Raw genomic sequence first — 20,885 nt, 5'->3', positions numbered from 1 at the left:
CCACCACCACCGTGTGCCACCAACACCGTGTGCCACCACCACCGTGTGCCACCAACACCGTGTGCCACCACCACCGTGTGCCACCACCACCGTGTGCCACCAACACCGTGTGCCACCACCACCGTGTGCCACCACCACCGTGTGCCACCAACACCGTGTGCCACCACCACCGTGTGCCACCACCACCGTGTGCCACCAACACCGTGTGCCACCACCACCGTGTGCCACCAACACCGTGTGCCACCACCACCGTGTGCCACCACCACCGTGTGCCACCAACACCGTGTGCCACCACCACCGTGTGCCACCAACACCGTGTGCCACCACCACCGTGTGCCACCAACACCGTGTGCCACCACCACCGTGTGCCACCACCACCGTGTGCCACCAACACCGTGTGCCACCACCACCGTGTGCCACCAACACCGTGTGCCACCACCACCGTGTGCCACCAACACCGTGTGCCACCACCACCGTGTGCCACCAACACCGTGTGCCACCACCACCGTGTGCCACCACCACCGTGTGCCACCAACACCGTGTGCCACCACCACCGTGTGCCACCAACACCGTGTGCCACCAACACCGTGTGCCACCAACACCGTGTGCCACCAACACCGTGTGCCACCAACACCGTGTGCCACCATCACCGTGTGCCACCAACACCGTGTGCCACCACCACCGTGTGCCACCACCACCGTGTGCCACCACCACCGTGTACCACCACCACCGTGTGCCACCACCACCGTGTGCCACCAACACCGTGTGCCACCACCACCGTGTGCCACCAACACCGTGTGCCACCAACACCGTGTGTCACCAACACCGTGTGCCACCAACACCGTGTGCCACCACCACCGTGTGCCACCAACACCGTGTGCCACCAACACCGTGTGCCACCACCACCGTGTGCCACCACCACCACCGTGTGCGACCAACACCGTGTGCCACCACCACCGTGTGCCACCAACACCGTGCACCGCCACCCAGTGCTCAGCGCGGGCCAATTCCTCCCTTGTGTGTGTGAACCCTCACTCGCCACCCAGCTGTGTTAACGCTACGGGCGACCCCGTGCTGTATGATACGTCGCACCAACCACCTGGTTTATTCCTACATGTCTCCCTTGTAACCACGTGCTGCCTAAGGTCCTTGTGAGAGTCGACGCCGCCACCCTGTGTGTCATCATTACTCGGAAGTGTAATGATGACACACAGATAGGTACACATGGTCAACGTTGACGCTGGTAGACGTGGTCAACGTTGACGCTGGTAGACGTGGTCAACGTTGACGCTGGTAGACGTGGTCAACGTTGACGCTGGTAGACGTGGTCAACGTTGACGCTGGTAGACGTGGTCAACGTTGACGCTGGTAGACGTGGTCAACGTTGAAGCTGGTAGACGTGGTCAACGTTGACGCTGGTAGACGTGGTCAACGTCGACGCTGGTAGACGTGGTCAACGTTGACGCTGGTAGACGTGGTCAATGTTGACGCTGGTAGACGTGGTCAACGTTGACGCTGGTAGACGTGGTCAACGTCGACGCTGGTAGACGTGGTCAACGTCGACGCTGGTAGACACGGTCGACGCAGATAGACACGGTCGACGCAGATAGACACGGTCGACGCAGATAGACACGGTTGACGCAGGTAGACACCGTCGACGCAGATAGACACGGTCGACGCAGGTAGACACGGTCGACGCAGGTAGACACGGTCGACGCAGGTAGACACGGTCGACGCAGGTAGACACGGTCGACGCAGGTAGACACGGTCGACGCAGGTAGACACGGTCGACGCAGGTAGACACGGTCGACGCAGGTAGACACGGTCGACGCAGATAGACACGGTCGACGCAGATAGACACGGTCGACGCAGGTAGACACGGTCGACGCAGATAGACACGGTTGACGCAGGTAGACACGGTCGACGTTGCAACAGGTGAACCACTAAAGTATTCACTAGTCAAGAGTTTGTTTAATAATGAAGAGATTTGGAACCTCGTGTGTGTTCAGAGGGATTTGATCATGGTTACCTGCGGTATACCTGGCGTATACTCTTAGTATACCTGGCGTATAGTATACTCGGAGTATACCTGAAGTAGGTTCTGGAAAGTCTACTGCCCCACAACCCGGTCTGGGGCCAGGCTCGTCGTGTGATTACTTGATCAATCAAGGCTGTTGCTTGGAGATGCCTGCAGGCCCTCGTATCCATTATAACCCAGCTGGTCCGCCACTTCCTGCCTGGCTTTCTCCTGAATCTCTTCATGTAAATGTTGAGGATCTGCAAATTTCATTCACTATATTCCAGAATTAGTTAGTTACATTTTAAATTATGTGCATCATACTGATTTGCTACTTAAAATTAAGTCTTATGATGTCTCCTATGTTTAATAGTGCATTTCTAAATATTGGTAAAATATAAGGAATTAATTTTACAGTATAATTAACTTGCTCGGGAAGGAAAATATTGAGGGCCTGTCCGGGAGTTGAACCCGGGACCTCCTGCACCCAAAGCAGGAATCATACCACTAGACCAACAGGCCGTGGATATTTGAGTTTAGTTATGTTATTTAAATAACCTTTTTAGAATTAAACATGTTTATTGAAAATTACCAGAGCCTGTCCGGGATTCGAGCCCGGGATGCGAGTATTTATTGCAGGCAATTTTTTTTCTTGAGCAAAGCATAGTTTTCAACATGCGATCAATCAACTGGAAACATTGCACACTTCCTTGTCGTTTGTTGTGAATCTGCCTTCCTGTATCCTCAATTTAATTACCTGTTCATACACTGTTGGTTTTTCTCCTGATGTGGCTGTGCAGCAATTTAGGTTGAGTCTTTGCCTTGCTTGCTATGTCATTTTCGAATTGCCCTTCTGCCTCTCTTCTCACCTTGACGTATTCATTTTTGTTACTCCGGTATCTTTCTCTGTTCTCAAGTGTCCTGTTATTTCTATAGTTTCTCCGCACTTTTGTATTCTGTTGCCTTGCTAGATAAGATCTCTAATTAATACATGGGATTCTCATCTGCATTTCGTTTTTTTTCCTTTCGGACCGGGGCAAACTTGTCTGCTGCCTATTTAAACTTCTTCGTGATGTAATCCATCGTATCTTGGGCTGTCATTCCCCTGAGATTTCCCATGTTATATCTGTTAGGAATTTCTTATCTCCTAGTAGTTTCCCTTTTGGAATGCTGGCTTTTTGTTTTCAGGTCCCTTTCTTGAGTACATTTGGTTCTTCGACCAAATACTCAAACGTGATTACTCTGTGGTCGCTTATGCGTATTGGGGTCTCAAAACCGTTTTCTCTTCAGTCGGAGTCGTTCAGAGTGAAGACTAGGTCGAGTCTCGCTGATTATCGTTTCCTCTCATTCTTATGCGGCCTCTGACATGCTGGCTTAAAACGTTTTATCGCCACCTACAGTAGTTTAGTTCTCCATGTTTCCTCACCTCCGTATGGTTTCTTGTTCTCCCAGTCTATCCTTCCGTGATTGAAGTCCCCCATGATGATGATCCTCCCATTGTCATGGTGCCTGTAATGTAGTCTCTGGAGTGTGTGAATGTGTGTGTGTGCGTACTCACCTAGTTGTGCTTTCGGGGATTGAGCTCTGGCTCCTTGGTCCCGCTTCCCAACCGTCAATCAACTGATGTACAGATTCCTGAGCCTACTGGGCTCTTACACCTCTACATTTGAACATATCTACATGTGTGTGTGTGTGTGTGTGTGTGTGTGTGTGTGTGTGTGTGTGTGTGTGTGTGTGTGTGTGTGTGTGTGTGTGTGTGTGTGTGTGTGTGTATTCACCTAGTTGTGTTTGCGAGGGCTGAGCTTTGTTCTTTCGGCCCGCCTCTCAGCTGTCAATCAACTGTTTACTAACTACTTTTTTTCTCCACACCATACACACACACACACACCCCAGGAAGCAGCCCGTGACAGCTGACTAACTCCAAGGTACCTATTTACTGATAGGTAACATGGGCATTCAGGGTGAAAGAAACTTTGCCCATTTGTTTCTGCCTGGTGCGGGAATCGGACCCACGCCACAGAATTACGAGTCCTGCGCGCTATCCACCAGGCTACCAGGCCCCCTTAATGTGTGCGTGTGTGTGTGTGTGTGTGTGTATGTGTGTGTGTGTGTGTCTGTGTGTGTGTGTGTGTGTGTGTGTGTACTCACCTTATTGTGCTTGCGGGGGTGAGCTTTGGCTCTTTGGTCCCGCCTCTCAACTATCAATCAACTGGTGTACAGATTCCTGAGCCTACTGGGCTCTATCATATCTACATTTAAAGCTGTGTATGGAGTCAGCCTCCACCATATCTCTACCTAATGCATTCCACCTGTTAACTACTCTGACACTGAAAAAGTTCTTTCAAACGTCCCTGTGGCTCATTTGGATACTCAGTTTCCACCTGTGTCCCCTTGTTCGCGTACCGCCAGTGTTGAATAGTTTATACTTGTCTACTCTGTCAATTCCCCCTGAGGATTTTGTAGGTGGTGATCATGTCTTCCCTCACTCTTCTGTCTTCCAGTGTCGTAAGGTGCATTTCCCGCAGCCTTTCCTCGTAACTCATGCTACTTAGATCTGGGACTAGTCTAGGGGCATACCCCTGAACTTTTTCCAGCTTCGTCTTGTGCTTGACAAGGTACGGGCTCCATGCTGGGGCCGCATACTCCAGGATTGGTCTTACGTATGTGGTGTACAAGATTCTGAACGATTCCTTACACAGGTTCCTGAAGGCTGTTCTGGTGTTAGACAGCCTCGCATATGCTGCAGACGTAATTCTTTTTATGTGGGCTTCAAGAGACAGGTTTGGTGAGATATCAATTCATAGATCTTTCAGTTTTTCCGTTGCATTAAGTACTTCATCTCCTATTGTGTATCTTGTGTCTGGCCTCCAGTTTCCACCGCCTAGTTTCATTACTTTGCATTTACTCAGGTTAAACTTTAGCAGCCATTTGTTGGACCATTCATTCAATCTGTCTAAGTCGTCCTGTAGCCTCCTATTATCATCCTCTGTTTCAATCCTCCTCATAATTTTTGCATCATCAGCAAACATGGAGAGACACGAATGTATACCCTCTGGGAGATCATTTACATATATCCGAAACCGTATAGGTTCAAGAACTGACCCCTGCGAGACTCCACTTGTAACGTCTCGCCAATCTGAGACCTCACCCCTCACACTGACTCGTTGTCTCCTGTTGCTTAGGTACTCCTTTATCCAACGGAGTACCTTCCCTTTCACTCCAGCCTGCATCTCCAGCTTTTTCACTAGCCTCTTATGTGATACTGTATCAAAGGCTTTTTGACAATCCAAAAATATGCAGTCTGCCCACCCTCTTTCTTCCCTAATTTTTACTGCCTGGTCGTAAAATTCAATTAGCCTGTGAGGCAGGACTTGCCATCCATGAACCCATGTTGATGCTGTGTTACAAAGTTCTTTCGCTACAGATGTTCCACTAGCTTTCTTCGCACAATCTTCTCCATCAGCTTGCATGGTATGAAGGTTATGGTCACTGGCCTGTAGTTCAGTGCCTCCTGGCTATTCCCTTTCTTGTATATTGGAACTACATTAGCTGCCTTCCAAATTTCCGGCAGTTCCCCTGTTGCCAGTAATTTGTTATACACTATGTAGAGTGGTAGGCACAGTCATTCTGTTCCTTCCCTTAGTATCCAAGGGGAGATTCCAAATGGACCTATAGCCTTTGTCACATCCAACTCTAGTAAAGACTTCTTTATTTCTCCACTGGTAATCTTAAACTCTTCTAGTGGTTCCTGGTTAACTATTCCCTATCTTATCTCTGGAATCTCTCCTTGCTCTAAGTTGAAGACCTCCTGGAATTTCTTATTCAGTTTCTCACACACTTCCTTGTCGTTTGTAGTGAATCCTTCTGCCCCTATCCTTATATTCATTACCTGTTCCTTTGCTGTTTTTTCTCCTGATGTGGCTGTGAAGCAATTTAGGTTGAGTCTTTGCCTTGCTTGCGATGTCATTTTCGTATTGTCTTTCTACCTCTCTTCTCATCCTGACATATTCATTCCTGGCACTCTTTTATCTTTCTCTGCTCATAAGTGTCCTGTTATTCCTATAGATCCATGCCCTTTTATTTTGCTGCTTAGCTAGCCTACACCTCTGGTTAAACCATGGGTTTCTCATCTTCATTTCATTGTTTTCCTTTCGGGCTGGGACAAACTTGTTTGCTGCTTCCTTGCACTTGTGCATGATGAAGTCCATCATGTCTTAGGCCGTCTTTCCCCTGAGCTTTGTTCCCCATGTTATATCTGTTAAGAATTTTCTTAACTCCTCATAGTTTCCCTTTCGGAATGGCAGTTTTTTGTTTTCAGTACCCCTCCTCGAGTTCAGTAACCCTTCCTCAACCAGATACTCAAACATCAGTATACTGTGGTCGCTCATTCCTACTGGGGCCTCATAGCCGATTTCCCTTATGTCGGAGTCGTTCAGAGTGAAGACTAGGTCGAGTCTCGCTGGTTCATCGTTTCCTCTCATCCTAGTGGGTTCCCTGACATGTTGGCTGAGAAAGTTTCTTGTCGCCACCTCCATTAGTTAGGCTCTCCATGTATCCTCTCCTCCATGTGGTTCCTTGTTCTCCCAGTCTATCCTTCCGTGATTGAAGTCTCCATGATGAGCAGATGGGATCTATTTCTACAGGCAGCAGAAACTGCCTTCTGAATTATAGTGTTAACAGTTATGTTGATGTTGTCATACTCTTGCCTTGGTCTTCTGTCATTTGGTGGAGGGTTATATATCACTGCTACTACTACTTTTGGTCCTTCCAATGTCATGGTGCCTGTTATGTTGTCTCTGAATCCCTCGCAGCCCAGGATGTCCATCTCCTTGAAGCTCCATTCCTTTCTCATTAGTAGGGCCACTCCACCTTCTCCCTGTCCTTCCCTCTCTTTCCTTATTACAGTGTAGTCCTGGGGAAACACCGCATTCATTATGATGCCTGAGAGTTTTGTTTCTGTGAGTTTGATGATATCTGGGTTCACTTCTTGTGTTCTTTCCCGTAGTTCACTTGCCTTGCTTGTGATCCCATCTATGTTCGAGTACATCACCCTGAAGCTGACTCTCTTCTGTCCTTTCTCAGATCCTATTGCTTCCCCTGAAGCAGGGAAACAGGGAGGGACCGGGATGGTGGGGCCTTTGAAGGGGGGACCTGGGGGTTCTGGGGTGTGCGGGGGCTGGGAGGATCTGGTACGGGGAGGGTGGTGTAGGAGGGAGGGCTTCAGGGGGGGGGGAGAAAAGAGTGCTTGCGGGGTGGGTGAGTGGGGGAGGCTTGGGAGGATGAGAGGGGGAGGCTTTGGAGAGTGTGGCAGAAGGGGAGGCTTGGGGTGGCATGGGAGGGAAGAGGGCTTGGGGTAATTAGGGGGAATGGGGGGCATAAAAGGAAGGAGGGCTTGGGGGGAGGTTGTGGGATAGGGAGGGGCGAGGGGGGATGAGGAAAAAGGGAGGGCTGAGAAGAGTGGGGGAGAAGGGAGGGCACAGGATGGTGGAGGATACTGGAGGGTTAGGGGGGCAGGGGAGTATGGAAAGCTTGGGGATGGGGGAGAAGGGAGGGGCATGGAGAATTAGGGAGGACTTGGGGGGCGGGGAGAAGGGAGATCATGGGGAGGGTGCCCAAGGTGGGCACCTCGGGCACCTGGGGTTGGGGCACGTAGAGCATCTATTGGGTTTAAGATGGGGGGGGGTCCTTCTGTGTGTGTGTGTGTGTGTGTGTGTGTGTGTGTGTGTGTGTGTGTGTGTGTGTGTGTGTGTGTGTGTGTGTGTGTGTGTGTGTGTGTGTGTGTGTGTGTGTGTGTGTGTGTGTGTGTGTGTGTGTGTACTCACCTAATTGTACTTACCTAATTGTGCTTGCGGGGATTGAGCTCTGGCTCTTTGGTCCCGCCTCTCAACCGTCAATCAACAGGTTTACAGGTTCCTGAGCCAATTGGGCTCTATCATATCTACACTTGAAACTGTGTATGGAGTCAGCCTCCACCACATCTCTTCCTAATGCATTCCATTTGTCTCTGACTCTGACACTAAAAAAGTTCTTTCTAATATCTCTGTGGCTCATTTGGGCACTCACTTTCCACCTGTGTTCCCTAGTGCGGGTGCCCTTTGTGTTAAATAGCCTGTCTTTATCTACCCTATCAATTCCTGTGTGTGTGTGTGTGTGTGTGTGTGTGTGTGTGTGTGTGTGTGTGTGTGTGTGTGTGTGTGTGTGTGTGTGTGTGTGTGTGTGTGTGTGTGTGTGTGTGTGTGTGTGTGTGTGTGTGTGTGTGTGTGTGTGTGTGTGTGTACTCACCTATTTGTACTCACCTATTTGTGCTTGCGGGGGGTTGAGCTTTGGCTCTTTGGCCCCGCCTCTCAAGCGTCAATCGACTGGTGTACAGATTCCTGAGCCTACTGGGCTCTATCATATCTACATTTAAAACTGTGTATGGAGTCAGCCTAAACCACATCACTTTCCAATGCAATCCACGTGTTAACTACTCTGGCACTGAAAAAGTTCTTTCTAACGTCCCTATGGCTCATTTAGGTACTTAGTTTCCACCTGTGTCCCCTTGTTCGCGTACCACCAGTGTTGAATAGTTTATCCTTTTCTCCCCTGTCAATTTCCCCTGAAGATTTTGTAGGTTGTGATCATGTCTCCCCTTTCTCTTCTATTTTCCAGTGTCGTAAGGTGCATTTCCCCGCAACCTTTCCTCGTAACTCATTCCCCTTAGTTCTGGGACTAGTCTAGTGACATACCTCTGAACTTTTTTTGTCCATCTTCGTCTTGTGCTTGACAAGGTACGGGCTCCATGCTTGGGCCGCATACTCCAGGATTGGTGATTGTCGTTTTAGGTATGTGTGTACTCACCTAGTTGTGCTTGCGGGGGTTGAGCTCTGGCTATTTGGTCCCGCCTCTCAACCGTCAATCAACAGGTGTACAGATTCCTGACCCTATTGGGCTCTATCATATCTACACTTGAAACTGTCTATGGAGTCACCCTCCACCACATTACTTCCTAATGCATTCCATTTGCCAACCACTCTGACACTAAAAAAATTCTTTCCAATATCTCTGTGGCTCATTTGGGCACTCAGTTTCCACCTGTGTCCCCTAGTGCGTGTGCCCCTTGTGTTAAATAGCCTGTCTTTATCAACCCTGTCGATTCCCTTGAGAATCTTGAATCTGGTGATCATGTCCCCCCTAACTCTTCTGTCTTCCAACGAAGTGAGGTTTAATTCCCGTAGTCTCTCCTCGTAGCTCATACCTCTCAGCTCGGGTACTAGTCTGGTGGCAAACCTTTGAACCTTTTCCAGTTTAGTCTTATGTTTGACTAGATATGGACTCCATGCTGGAGCCGCATACTCCAGTATTGGTCTGACATATGTGGTATATAATGTTCTGAAAGATTCCTTACACAAGTTTCTAAAGGCCGTTCTTATGTTAGCCAACCTGGCATATTCTGCTGATGTTATCCTCTTGATATGAGCTTCAGGGGACAGGTCTGGCGTGATATCAACCCTCAGGTCTTTCTCTCTCTCTGACTCTTGAAGTATTTCATCTCCCAAATGATACCTTGTATCTGGTCTCCTGCTTCCTACCCCTATCTTCATTACATTACATTTGCTTGGGTTAAACTCTAACAGCCATTTGTTCGACCATTCCTGCAGCTTGTCCAGGTCTTCATGAAGCCTCAAGCTGTCCTCCTCTCTCTTAATCCTTCTCATAATTTTGGCGTCGTCAGCAAAATGTGTGTGTATGTCTGTGTGTGTGTGTGTGATTACCTAAGTGTAATTACCTAAGTGTAGGTACAGGATGAGAGCTATGCTCATAGTGTGTCGTCTTCCCAGCACTCTTTTTCATATAACGCTTTGAAACTACTGGAGGTCTTGGCTTCCACCACTTCTCACCTAATTTATTCCAACCATCTACTACTCTGTTTGCAAAAGTGAATTTTCTAATATTTCTTCGGCATCTGTGTTTAGCTAGTTTAAATCTATGACCTCTTGTTCTTAAAGTTTCGGGTCTCAGGAAATCTTCCCTATCTATATAAATAAAAATGTAAATGATCGTTTCTTCAAAATCGCTAATCTCCGAAAGTTCTTCACCGATTGCTTTGAAATTTTCACACAACGTTCCATTCGCATCCGAGCGGGTTTATGTATACATACTATGTTGATGTCACGTCTGTGATGGGGAAAAAAAACATGCTTTTTGGAAAACTTTTTTTTTATGTGTTTTTCATGTGAGGGAAAACTTCGAAACCTCTTTACCGATTTCTTTGAAGTTTTGACACAACGTTGCATTCACATAGGCGAGTATTTTTATATACTTACTATATACATGCTTCTCCAGTGACAGGAAGAAACATGTTTTTTTTTAAAAACAGCGCCATCTGTTGCACGTAATAGCAACACACGCTATACTGAATATGTTATGATTCCATTTCAATGTTTCCGATTGCACTGATAAAATGAATTTTCATAGATTTCGATTTATTTTCATTTTGATTTAATTATTTTGTGTGACACTGCGTTGAATTGAGCTGTGTTGTTGACCATTCCAATCATTTCGTGAGTATAAGTATAAATGCCACACCTGTGAAAGGTGTGGCATTTATATATATATTTTTTTAACAGCGCCATATGGTGTACGTAAGAGCAACACACGCTATACTAAATATGTTACAATTCCATTTCAATGTTTCCAGTTGCACTGATAAATGGAATATTCATAGATTTCGATTTATTTTCATTTTTATTTAATTATTTTGTGTGATAATGCCTTGGAATTGAGCTGTGTTGTTTACCATACCGTTCATTTTGTGAGTAGAGTTTATTTTTGTATTTTTTCCTTTTTCTCATTTCTTTTTAAACTCTTCTTATTTTTCAGTGATGGGAACATAAGGTTATTTGATGCTCACAATTTTCTGATGGGAACATAAGATCATTTGGGGATGCATCAGATGAAGGAGCGGGGAATGATGGGGAGGACGAAGGGACGTGAGTGGGGGAGGACGAGGGGACAGGGGGAGGGGGTAATGGTGGGGAGGACGAGGGTACAGGGGAGTTAGGGATGGTGAGGACGAGGGGAGGGAGGAATTTATAATGGTGGGGAGAACAAGAGGACAGGGGAGTGGGGGATGGTGGGGAGGAAGAGGAGACAGGGGAGGGGGGGGGGAATGGTAGGGAGGTCGAGGGGACAGGGAAGTGGGAGATGATGGGGGAGGATGAGGGGATTATGGAGTGGGGGAATGGAGGGGGAAGACTAGGGGACGGTGGAGTTTGAGATGGTGGGGAGAACAAGGGGACAGATGAAGGGGCAATTGTGGGGAGGACGAGGAGGGATGGGTGGAGTAGGGGATGGTTAGGAGGACGAGAGGGATGGGAGAGGGGGAATGGTGGGGAGAACTGGGGGACAAGGAAAGGTTGCTGTGGCTCAGCAACGCATGTGCGTTGCTGAGCCACAGCAACGCATGGCCGGGTACAACTAGTCAATAATAAAGTGAATGTGTGTGTGTGTGTGTGTGTGTGTGTGTGTGTGTGTGTGTGTGTGTGTGTGTGTGTGTGTGTGTGTGTGTGTGTGTGTGTGTGTGTGTGTGTCTACATTAGCAAGCTATTAGCTCTTGGACCCCGCCTTTCTACCCTGTTTATATTTTCACTATTATGGATACTACATATAATTCTCTCTAACACACGCACACATTCCCAGGAAGCAGCCCGTAGCAGCTGCCTAACTCTCAGGTACCTATTTACTGCTAGGTCAACAAGTAGCATCAGAGTGAAAGAAACAGCCCATTTGTTTCTGCCTCTGCTGAGGATCGAGCTCGGGCCCTGAGAACCACGACTCCAGAGCGCTGCTCACTTTGTCGTGAGGCACCAAAAGGAAATGTAGCCTAAGCGGTTCCGTCCAGTAGCAGGAATTGAATCCACGACCAATGCGCGTAAATTTAATCATTTCATAAACGCTCACTGGAAGTATTCCTATTAATAAACATTTTCGAGTCATTTAAAGAGTGAAAGCGACGTCCAGCTAAACAACTATCCCAAGTGGGCTTCGAACCCTTGACCTCTGGATTAGAAGTCCAGCGCGCTATCCACTGTGCCATATGTGTCTTTCACATCCATATCCACTCACCTAGTTCACCTAGTTGTACTCACCTAGTTATGCTGGCGAGGGTTGAGCTCTGGCTCTTTGGTCTCGCCTCATAACTGTCAATTAACTGATGTACAGGTTCCTGAGATTATGGGCTTTATCATATTTACACTTGAAGCTGTGTATGGAGTCTGACTCCACCACATCACTTGCATTCCAATTGTCAACCACTCTGACTCTTAAAAAGTTCTTTCAAATATCCCTGTGGCTCATTTGAGCAACTCAGTTTCCACCTGTGTTTTCTAGTGTGTGTGTGCCCCTTGTAATTAATAGCCTGTCTTTATCTACCCTGTCAATTCCTTTGAGAATCTTGTATGTGGTAATCATGTCCCCCTAACTCAACTGTCTTCTAGTGACGTGAGGTTTAATTCCCGTAGTCTCTCCTCATTGCTCATATCTCTCAGGTCGGGTACTAGTCTGGTGGCAAACCTTTGAACCTTTTTCCATTTTTGTATTTTGCTTGACTATATATGGACTCCATGCTGGAGCTGCATACTCCAGTATTGGTCTGACATATGTGGTATACAAAGTTCTGAATTAATCCTTACACAAGTTTCTAAAGGCCGTTCTTATGTTGGCCAATCTGGCATATGCTGCTGATGTTATCCCCTTGATATGGGCTTCAGGTGACAGGTTTGGCGTGATATTTACCCCCCTTCCCCCAAGTCCTTCTCTCTCTCTCTCTCTCTCTCTCTCTCACTCTGACTCTTGAAGAATATAAACTACCAAATGATACCTTGTATCTGGTCTCCTGCTCCCTACACTTATCTCCAATACATTACATTTGCTTGTGTTAATTTTTAACAACCATTTGTTTGACCATTCCTTCAGTTTATCCAGGTCTTCTTGAACCCTCTAGCAGTCCTCCTCTCTCTTAATCCTTCTCATAATTTTGGCATCGTCAGCAAACATTGAGAGGAATGAGTCTATACCCTCCGGGAGATCATTTATGTATATCAAAAACATGTTAGGCCCGAGTACAGAGCCCTGTGGGACTCCACTGGTGACTTCACGCCAATCTGAGGTCTCATCCCTCACTGTAACTCTCTGCTTCCTATTGCTTAGGAACTCCCTTATCCACTGCCTGTTACTCCTGCCTGTCTATCCAGCATCTGTACCAGCCTCTGATGGGGTACTGTGTCAAAGGCTTTCCGACAGTCCAAGAAAATGCAGTCCGCCTGCCTTCCTTTTGTTGCCTGCTCGTAGAATTATTAAGGAGGCATAACTTTAAAATATGCAATAAATGAAAACTGGTTCGATTTCAATCAAACGTTTTTGACTAGCTGTATATAAAACGGGCTCCCACTGGTCAGAGTCTCAGCATCGTAGCATGTCCCAATGTTCCAAAATAATAAAAAATTAACATCAAACACAAATGTCAACTGAAATTATGTCTATGACTCTCAGCTATCACAATAGCATATAATAAAAAATATTATGATTAGTTTTATCCCCCCCAAAATTTAGTCAATTTTTTTTTAATTTGTTAATATTTTGTTTTCGGACAATTTGCATATAAGGAATACACCTAACTGCACGTAAGCCTATCTGTAAAGGTGCCAATTTTGGAGGAAATTAGTTGATGTCAGCCTCAGGTTGCAGCACCTTTGACTTCATTACTTTTCAAGTTACATAAAAGTGACTCTAATCTTTTATTTTGAATTCAATTTACATGAAACTTACATGTTGCATGTAGATTTTATGTGTCTACAATTTGCTATATCTCTTTTTTCTTAAGTTCATTTATTGATTTTATAAATAGATATAAAAATAATATATTTGCATATTTTGTTGGGAACTTTGACTCTTTGTATCAGAAAAACTAAACATATTTTTAATAATCCGGTTGGGCAAATCCTTTATTATATGCTAATGTGATAGATGAGTCTCATATAAATGATTTCATTTGAAGCTTGTGGTTCTAGAGTATTTCTGAAAATGAGTAAAATTCGTTGAAATTTTTTTATATTCTTTTTCCTCCCTTTCTAATTAGGCTGAGATACTGAAACTTGACATAGTTGCAGCCTTTATCATTTACAACTATTCCACAAAGTTTGGTTGACATGGAACAACTTTTGATATTCTAAGTTATGCACCATGACGCCTGACAGCTGAGTGGACAGCGTTTCGGATTCGTAGTCCTGAGGTTCCGGGTTCGATCCCCGATGAAGGCGGAGACCAAATGGGTGAAAGTTTCTTTCAACCTGAAGCCCCTGATACGTAGCAGTAAATAGGTACCTGGGAGTTAGACAGCTGCTATGGGCTGCTTCCTGGGAATGTGTAACAAAAAGAAAGCCTGGTCGAGGTCCGGGCCGCGGGGACACTAATCCCCGAAATCATCTCAAGATAACCCTTATGCCAGTAAGGCAAGATTTACCCCTCCCGGAACCCATGCTATCGATTTGTCACGAAGTCCCTTCTCTCCAGATGTGTTACTAAGTTTTTTCTCACGATCTTCTCCATCACCTTGCATGGTATACAAGTTAAGGACACTGGCTTGTAGTTCACTGCCTCTTGTCTGTCACCCGCTTTGTATATGGGGGAATACATTAGCCGTCTTCCATATTTCTGGTAGGTTTCCCGTTTCCAGTGACCTACTATACATTATGGAGAGTGGCAAGCAAAATTTTTCTGCACACTCTTTCAATACCCATGGTGACATTCCACCTGGACCAGCAGCCTTTCTCACATCCAGATCCAACAGGTATCTCTTGACCCCATCTCTTGTAATTTCGAACCCTTCCAAGACCGCCTGGTTTCCTGCCACCTCTCCTAGCCCAGTGATCTCACTTCCTTCCGTTGTGAAGACCTCCTGAAACCTCTTGTTGAGTTCTTCACACACCTCTTTATCATTCTCTGTATACCTGTCCTCACTCATTCTAAGTTTCATCGCCAGTTCTTTCACTGTTGGTTTCCTCTTGATGTCACTGTGAAGAAGCTTTGGTTCGGTCTTTACGTTATTTGCTATATCATTTTCATAATTTTTATCTTCTCTTTTCATACTAACACACTCATTCCTGGTTCTCTGGTATCTCTCTCTGCTTCTGGTGTTCTGTTATTTATGAAGTTACTCTATGCCCATTTATTCAGTTCCTTTGCTTCCATACATGCCCTATTAAGCCATGGATTCTTTTGATTCTTGGAATTTTCGTTTTGGGCCGGGATAAACCTGTTAACTGCCTCCTAACACTTTTGGGTGACATAGTCCATCATGTCTTGTACAGACGTAGCTCTGAGTTCTGTGTCCCATGGTATATCCCTTACGAAACTTCTTGTCTCCTCATAAATCCCCTTGCGGTATGCCAGCCTTTTGTTTCCTAGTTCTTTTTGGGGAAGATAAACCCTATCTCTACCAGGTACTCAAAGATCAATACACTGTGATCACTCATTCCCAAGGGTGCTTCCAACTTAACTCCCCTTATATCTTACTCATTTAAGGGTAATTATCAGATCAAGCAAGGCTGGTTAATCTTCCCCTCGCATTTTTGTCGGTCCCTTGATGTGTTGGCTTAGAAAGTTTCTTTTTTGCCACGTCCAGCAGCTTAGCTCTCCATGTGTCCGGTCCTCCATGTGGGTCTCTGTTCTCCCAATCTATCTTCCTGTGGTTGAAGTCTCTCATAATAAGTAATCCAGATTCATTCCTGCTAGAGACAGAAGCTGCTCTCCCAATTATGTTAATGGTGGCCATGGTGTTTCTATCAAATTCCTATCTGGGTCTTCTGTCATTTGGTGTTGGGTTATATATGACTATGACTAAAATTTTTGGACCTCCAATTCCTATGGTACCTGTTATGTAGTTACTGAAACCTTCACAGCCCTGAATAACCATCTCAAAATGCCAGCCTTTTCTTTCCAGTAGAGCTACACCACCACCTCCTCTTCCATCTCTCTCTTTCCTCACAACACAGTAGTCCTGTGGAAACACTGAATTTGTTATGGTTTTCGCTAGCTTTGTTTCTGTGAGTGCTATTATTTTTTGGGTTTCTTCTAGTGCCCATTCTCCAGGTTCACTTGTTTAATTTGTAATCCCATCTATGTTAGTGTACATTACCTTGAGACTCACTTTCTTCTGCTCCTTCTCATGTCCCCATCTTTGTGAGCGTTCTGCTGAAAGGGAAAGCTGTTCCATAGGTATGAAGATTTGTGAGGTGGATAATAGGGTCTCAGAGAATTCTGGGGTGAGGAATGTGGGGTCAAGAGAAGGAGGAAACAGGGAGGGTATGAGATGAAGGGGTGTGAGGGACAGGAAGAGAAATGGGTGATGGGAGATATGGTAGGATTGGGGTATGGGTAGCAGGGTGGGTATTGGGTTGAGGGATTGACGGAGAGATGGCTGAGCATTTGAGTGGGGGCAGGGAGGGTTCAGGGTAGGGGGGGGGGGGGAGGCTATTCAGAGGAATATGGTGGAGTGGCCCTCCCCTCTGGTGTTACTGGGTTTCTGGTTGTAGGTTCTCCCTGATCTTAGGGGATGTTATGTTGGGGGGCTGTAATTTCCTGGTTTTCTCCTCTTACCCTGCGCTTCTTCCTTGCTTCTGCTGCCTTGGTGCATCTCCCTGCCATGTTTGTCCCCTTTCGTACTGTGTTGTTATAGGGTTAGCCAGAGGTGGGGGGAGGGCAGAGAAAGAGAGAGAGAGAGAGAGAGAGAGAGAGAGAGAGAGAGAGAGAGAGAGAGAGAGAGAGAGAGAGAGAGAGAGAGAGAGAGAGAGAGAGAGAGAGAGAGAGAGAGAGAGAGAGAGAGAGAGAGAGAGAGAGAGAGAGAGAGAGAGAGAGAGAGAGAGAGACAGAGAGAGACAGAGAGAGACAGAGAGAGAGAGACAGAGACAGAGACAGAGACAGAGAGAGAGAGAGAGAGAGAGAGAGAGAGAGAGAGAGAGAGAGAGAGAGAGAGAGAGAGAGAGAGAGAGAGAGAGAGAGAAAGAGAGGAGAGAGCAAAAGAGAAAGAGTGAGAGAGAGATTGGAGAGCAAGAGAGGAAATGGGGAGAGTGAGGAAGAGTGAGAGAGATATATAGTGAGCGTGAGAGAGAGTGAGCTAGGGTTAGAGAGAGGGAGGTGGGAGAGTGAGTGTCACACTTTGAGAGGTTTGTGCCTAGGGGGAGGGGTGTTATGAGAGAGTGAGGGAATAGTAAGGTGGAGGGTGAGTTTTGGAATGGTCAGTTTCTCACAGAGGTACTACTAAATCTGTGTGTATTCACCTGGTTGTGCTTGCAGGGGTTGAGCTCTGCTCTTTCTGCCCGCCTCTCAACTGTCAATCAACTGTTACTAACTACTATTTTTTTCACACACACACACAAGCATACACACACACACACACACACACACACACACACACACACACACACACACACACACACACACACACACACACACACACACACACACACACACACACACACACACACACACACACACACACACACACACACACAGAAGGTGCAGAAGCACTAAGTGTTCCACTCTCTATGGTGTATAACAGGTCATTGGAAACAGGAGACTTACCAGAAAGTTGGAAGACAGCTAACGTGGTCCCAATATACAAAAAGGGTGACAGGCAAGAGGCACTGAATTACAGGCCAGTTTCCTTAACTTGTATACCATGCAAGGTGCTGGAGAAGATCGTGAGGAAAGGCTCGTAGAGCATCTGGAGGGAAATAATTTTGTAACGCACCACCAACATGGGTTCAGAGATGGTAAATCGTGCCTCACAGGTTTAATAGAATTTATGACCAGGCAACGAAAATTAGGCAGGAAAGAGAAGGGTGGGCCGACTGCATTTTCCTGGATTGCCAAAAAGCCTTTGACACAGTACCCCATAAAAGGCTGTTAAAAAAGTTGGAGCAACAGGCAGGAGTAAAAGGGAAGGTGCTCCAGTGGATAAGGGAGTACTTAAGCAACAGGAAACAGCGAGTAGCGGTGAGGGGGGGAGACATCAGAGTGGCGAGATGTCACCAGCGGAGTCCCACAGGGCTCAGTACTTGGACCCATCCTGTTTCTAATATATGTGAACGATCTTCTAGAGGGTATAGACTCATTCCTCTCGATGTTTACTGATGATGCAAAAATTATGAGAAGACTCAAGACGGATGAAGATAGACAGAGACTACAGGATGACCTGGATACACTGGAGGAATGGCCTAGAAAATGGCTGCTAAAGTTCACTCAGGAAAGTGTAAGGTGATGAAATTAGGCGAAGGGAGCAGGAGGCTGAACACAAGGTATCATCTGGAAGGGGAAATCCTGCAAGAGTCAAATAGAGAGAAGGATCTGGGGTTGATATCACACCGAACCTGTCCCCAGAGGCCCACATCAAAAGAATATCATCAGCGGCGTATGCTAGACTGGCCAACATAAGAACTGCATTCAGAAACTTGTGTAAGGAATCTTTCAGAACCCTGTATACCACTTATGTAAGACCAATCCTGGAGTATGCAGCTCCAGCCTGGAGTCCATACCTAGTTAAAACACAAGGCAAAGTTAGAGAAGATTCAGCGGTATGCCACCAGGCTCGTCCCGGAATTGAGAGGATTGAGCTACGCGGAAAGGCTAAAGGAGCTGAACCTCACATCCCTGGAAAACAGGAGAGTAAGGGGAGACATGATAACCACCTACAAAATTCTCAGGGGAATTGACAGGGTGGACAAAGACAAACTCTTCAACACGGGTGGGACACGAACAAGGGGACACAGGTGGAAACTTAGTACCCAGGTGAGCCACAAAGACGTTAGAAAGAATTTTTTCAGTGTCAGAGTAGTTAATAAATGGAATGCATTAGGAAGTGATGTGGTGGAGGCTGACTCCATACACAGTTTCAAATGTAGATATGATAGAGCCCAGTAGGCTCAGGAATCTGTACACCAGTTGATTGACAGTTGAGAGACGGGACCAAAGAGCCAAAGAGTCAACCCCCGCAAGCACAATTAGGTGAGTACACACACACCACACACACACACACACACACACACACACACACACACACACACACACACACACACACACACACACACACACACACACACACACACACACACACACACACCGACACAAACAGTCAGACATTTACATGTGCTTGCAAGTGCTGATTTAATGTGTACTTCAATAGAAAGTTACAAATTAATTCAGACTTTCAAAAGGTTTAACGACACAGATGAAGTTGTAAAACACATTGAATCTAGCTTTACTATAACATTCGGACCATAAGCACTCATCCAGTGCTTTACTGTAACCAACATTAGATTCATGAACTCTCATCCATTCCTTATTCTAAGCAACATGTGAGTCATAAATACTCATCCACCACCTTACTTTAAGCAACATGAGATCATATCATGTAAGATCATATCATATGATAAAGATCATATCTTTAAGCAAAAGATATGATCACAACCTGCAAACTGCTCAGGGGAATCGACCAGGGTAAACAAGGATGAACTATTCAACACTGGAGAGACGCTACTTTGCTACTAAGAGAAGGTTGGAGTTTCGAAGAGATGGTAATTCAGAACTGTGAAGGTTTCAGTGACTGCATATCAGGCACCATAGCAACTGGAGGACAGAAAATTATTATAGTAGTCATATATAACCCCCCACCGAATGACAGAAGACCCAGACAGGAATATGATAGAAACAACTTGGCCACCATCAATATAATAGAGAGAGCAGCTTCTGTGGCTAGCAGGAACGGATCCAGACTTCTAATCATGGGAGACTTCAACCATGGGAAGATAGATTGGGGAACAGAGACCCACATGGAGGCCCAGACACATGGAGAGCTAAGCTGCTGGATGTGGCAACAAGAAACTTTCTAAGTCAACACGTCAAGGGACCGACAAGAATGAGAGGAGGGGATGAACCAGCCTTGCTTGATCTGATATTTACCCTAAATGAGTCGGATAAAAGGGGAAGTTAAGTTGGAAGCCACATTGGGAATGAGTGATCATAGTGTATTGAGCTTTGAGTACCTGGTTGAGCTAGGAATTACCACCCCAAAAAAGAACTGGGAACCAAAGGGCTGGCATACCGAAAGGGAAACTATGAGGAGATGAATAAATTCCTATGGAATATACATTGGGACACAGAACTCGGAACCAAGTCAGTACAAGACATGATGGACTATATCACCCAAAAATGTCAGGAGGCTGTAAGCAGGTTTGTCCCAGCCCGACAGTAAAAAACAACAGAGAAGCAAAGGAAGAATCCGTGGTTTAATAGGGAATGTATGAAAGCAAAGGAGCTGAACAAAAGGGTATGGAGGAGTTTCCCTAATAACAGAACACCAGAAAGTAGAGAGAGATACCAGAGAACCAGAAACGAGTATGTCAGTGTGAGAAGAGCAGCCGAGAAAAGGTATGAAAATGATATAGCTAATAAAGCCAAGACCGAACCAAAGCTACTACACAGTCACATCAAGAGGAAGACAACAGTGAAGGAACAGGTGATGAAACTTAGGGTGGGCGAGGGCAGGTACACAGAGAATGACAAAGATGTGTGTGAAGAACTCAACAAAAGGTTCCAGGAGGTCTTTACAATAGAACATGGAGATGTCACAGTGCTAGAAGAGGTAGCAGCAAACCAGGTGACCTTGGATAGGTTCGAAATTACAAGAGATGAGGTCAAGAAGCACCTATTGGAGCTGGATGTGAGAAAAGCTGTTGGGCCGGATGGAATCTCACCATGGGTATTGAAAGAGTGTGCAGGGGTACTTTGTTTGCCACTCTCCATAGTGTATAGTAGGTCACTGGAAACGGGG

General features: G+C 46.2%; 1 non-coding gene across 1 annotated transcript; it reads right to left on the bottom strand.

Moving 5' to 3' along the window:
* Positions 1–2,467: 2,467 nt before the first annotated feature.
* On the bottom strand, positions 2,468–2,539 carry TRNAP-UGG (transfer RNA proline (anticodon UGG)). The gene has a single exon. It is a non-coding gene; the product is annotated as a tRNA-Pro (tRNA).
* Positions 2,540–20,885: the final 18,346 nt, after the last annotated feature.

Source organism: Procambarus clarkii, chromosome 1 (genome assembly GCF_040958095.1).
Source record: "Procambarus clarkii isolate CNS0578487 chromosome 1, FALCON_Pclarkii_2.0, whole genome shotgun sequence".
Taxonomy (NCBI): domain Eukaryota; kingdom Metazoa; phylum Arthropoda; class Malacostraca; order Decapoda; family Cambaridae; genus Procambarus; species Procambarus clarkii.
The sequence above is the reverse complement of the archived record's forward strand: the minus strand, read 5'-3'. Positions and strand labels throughout refer to the sequence as shown.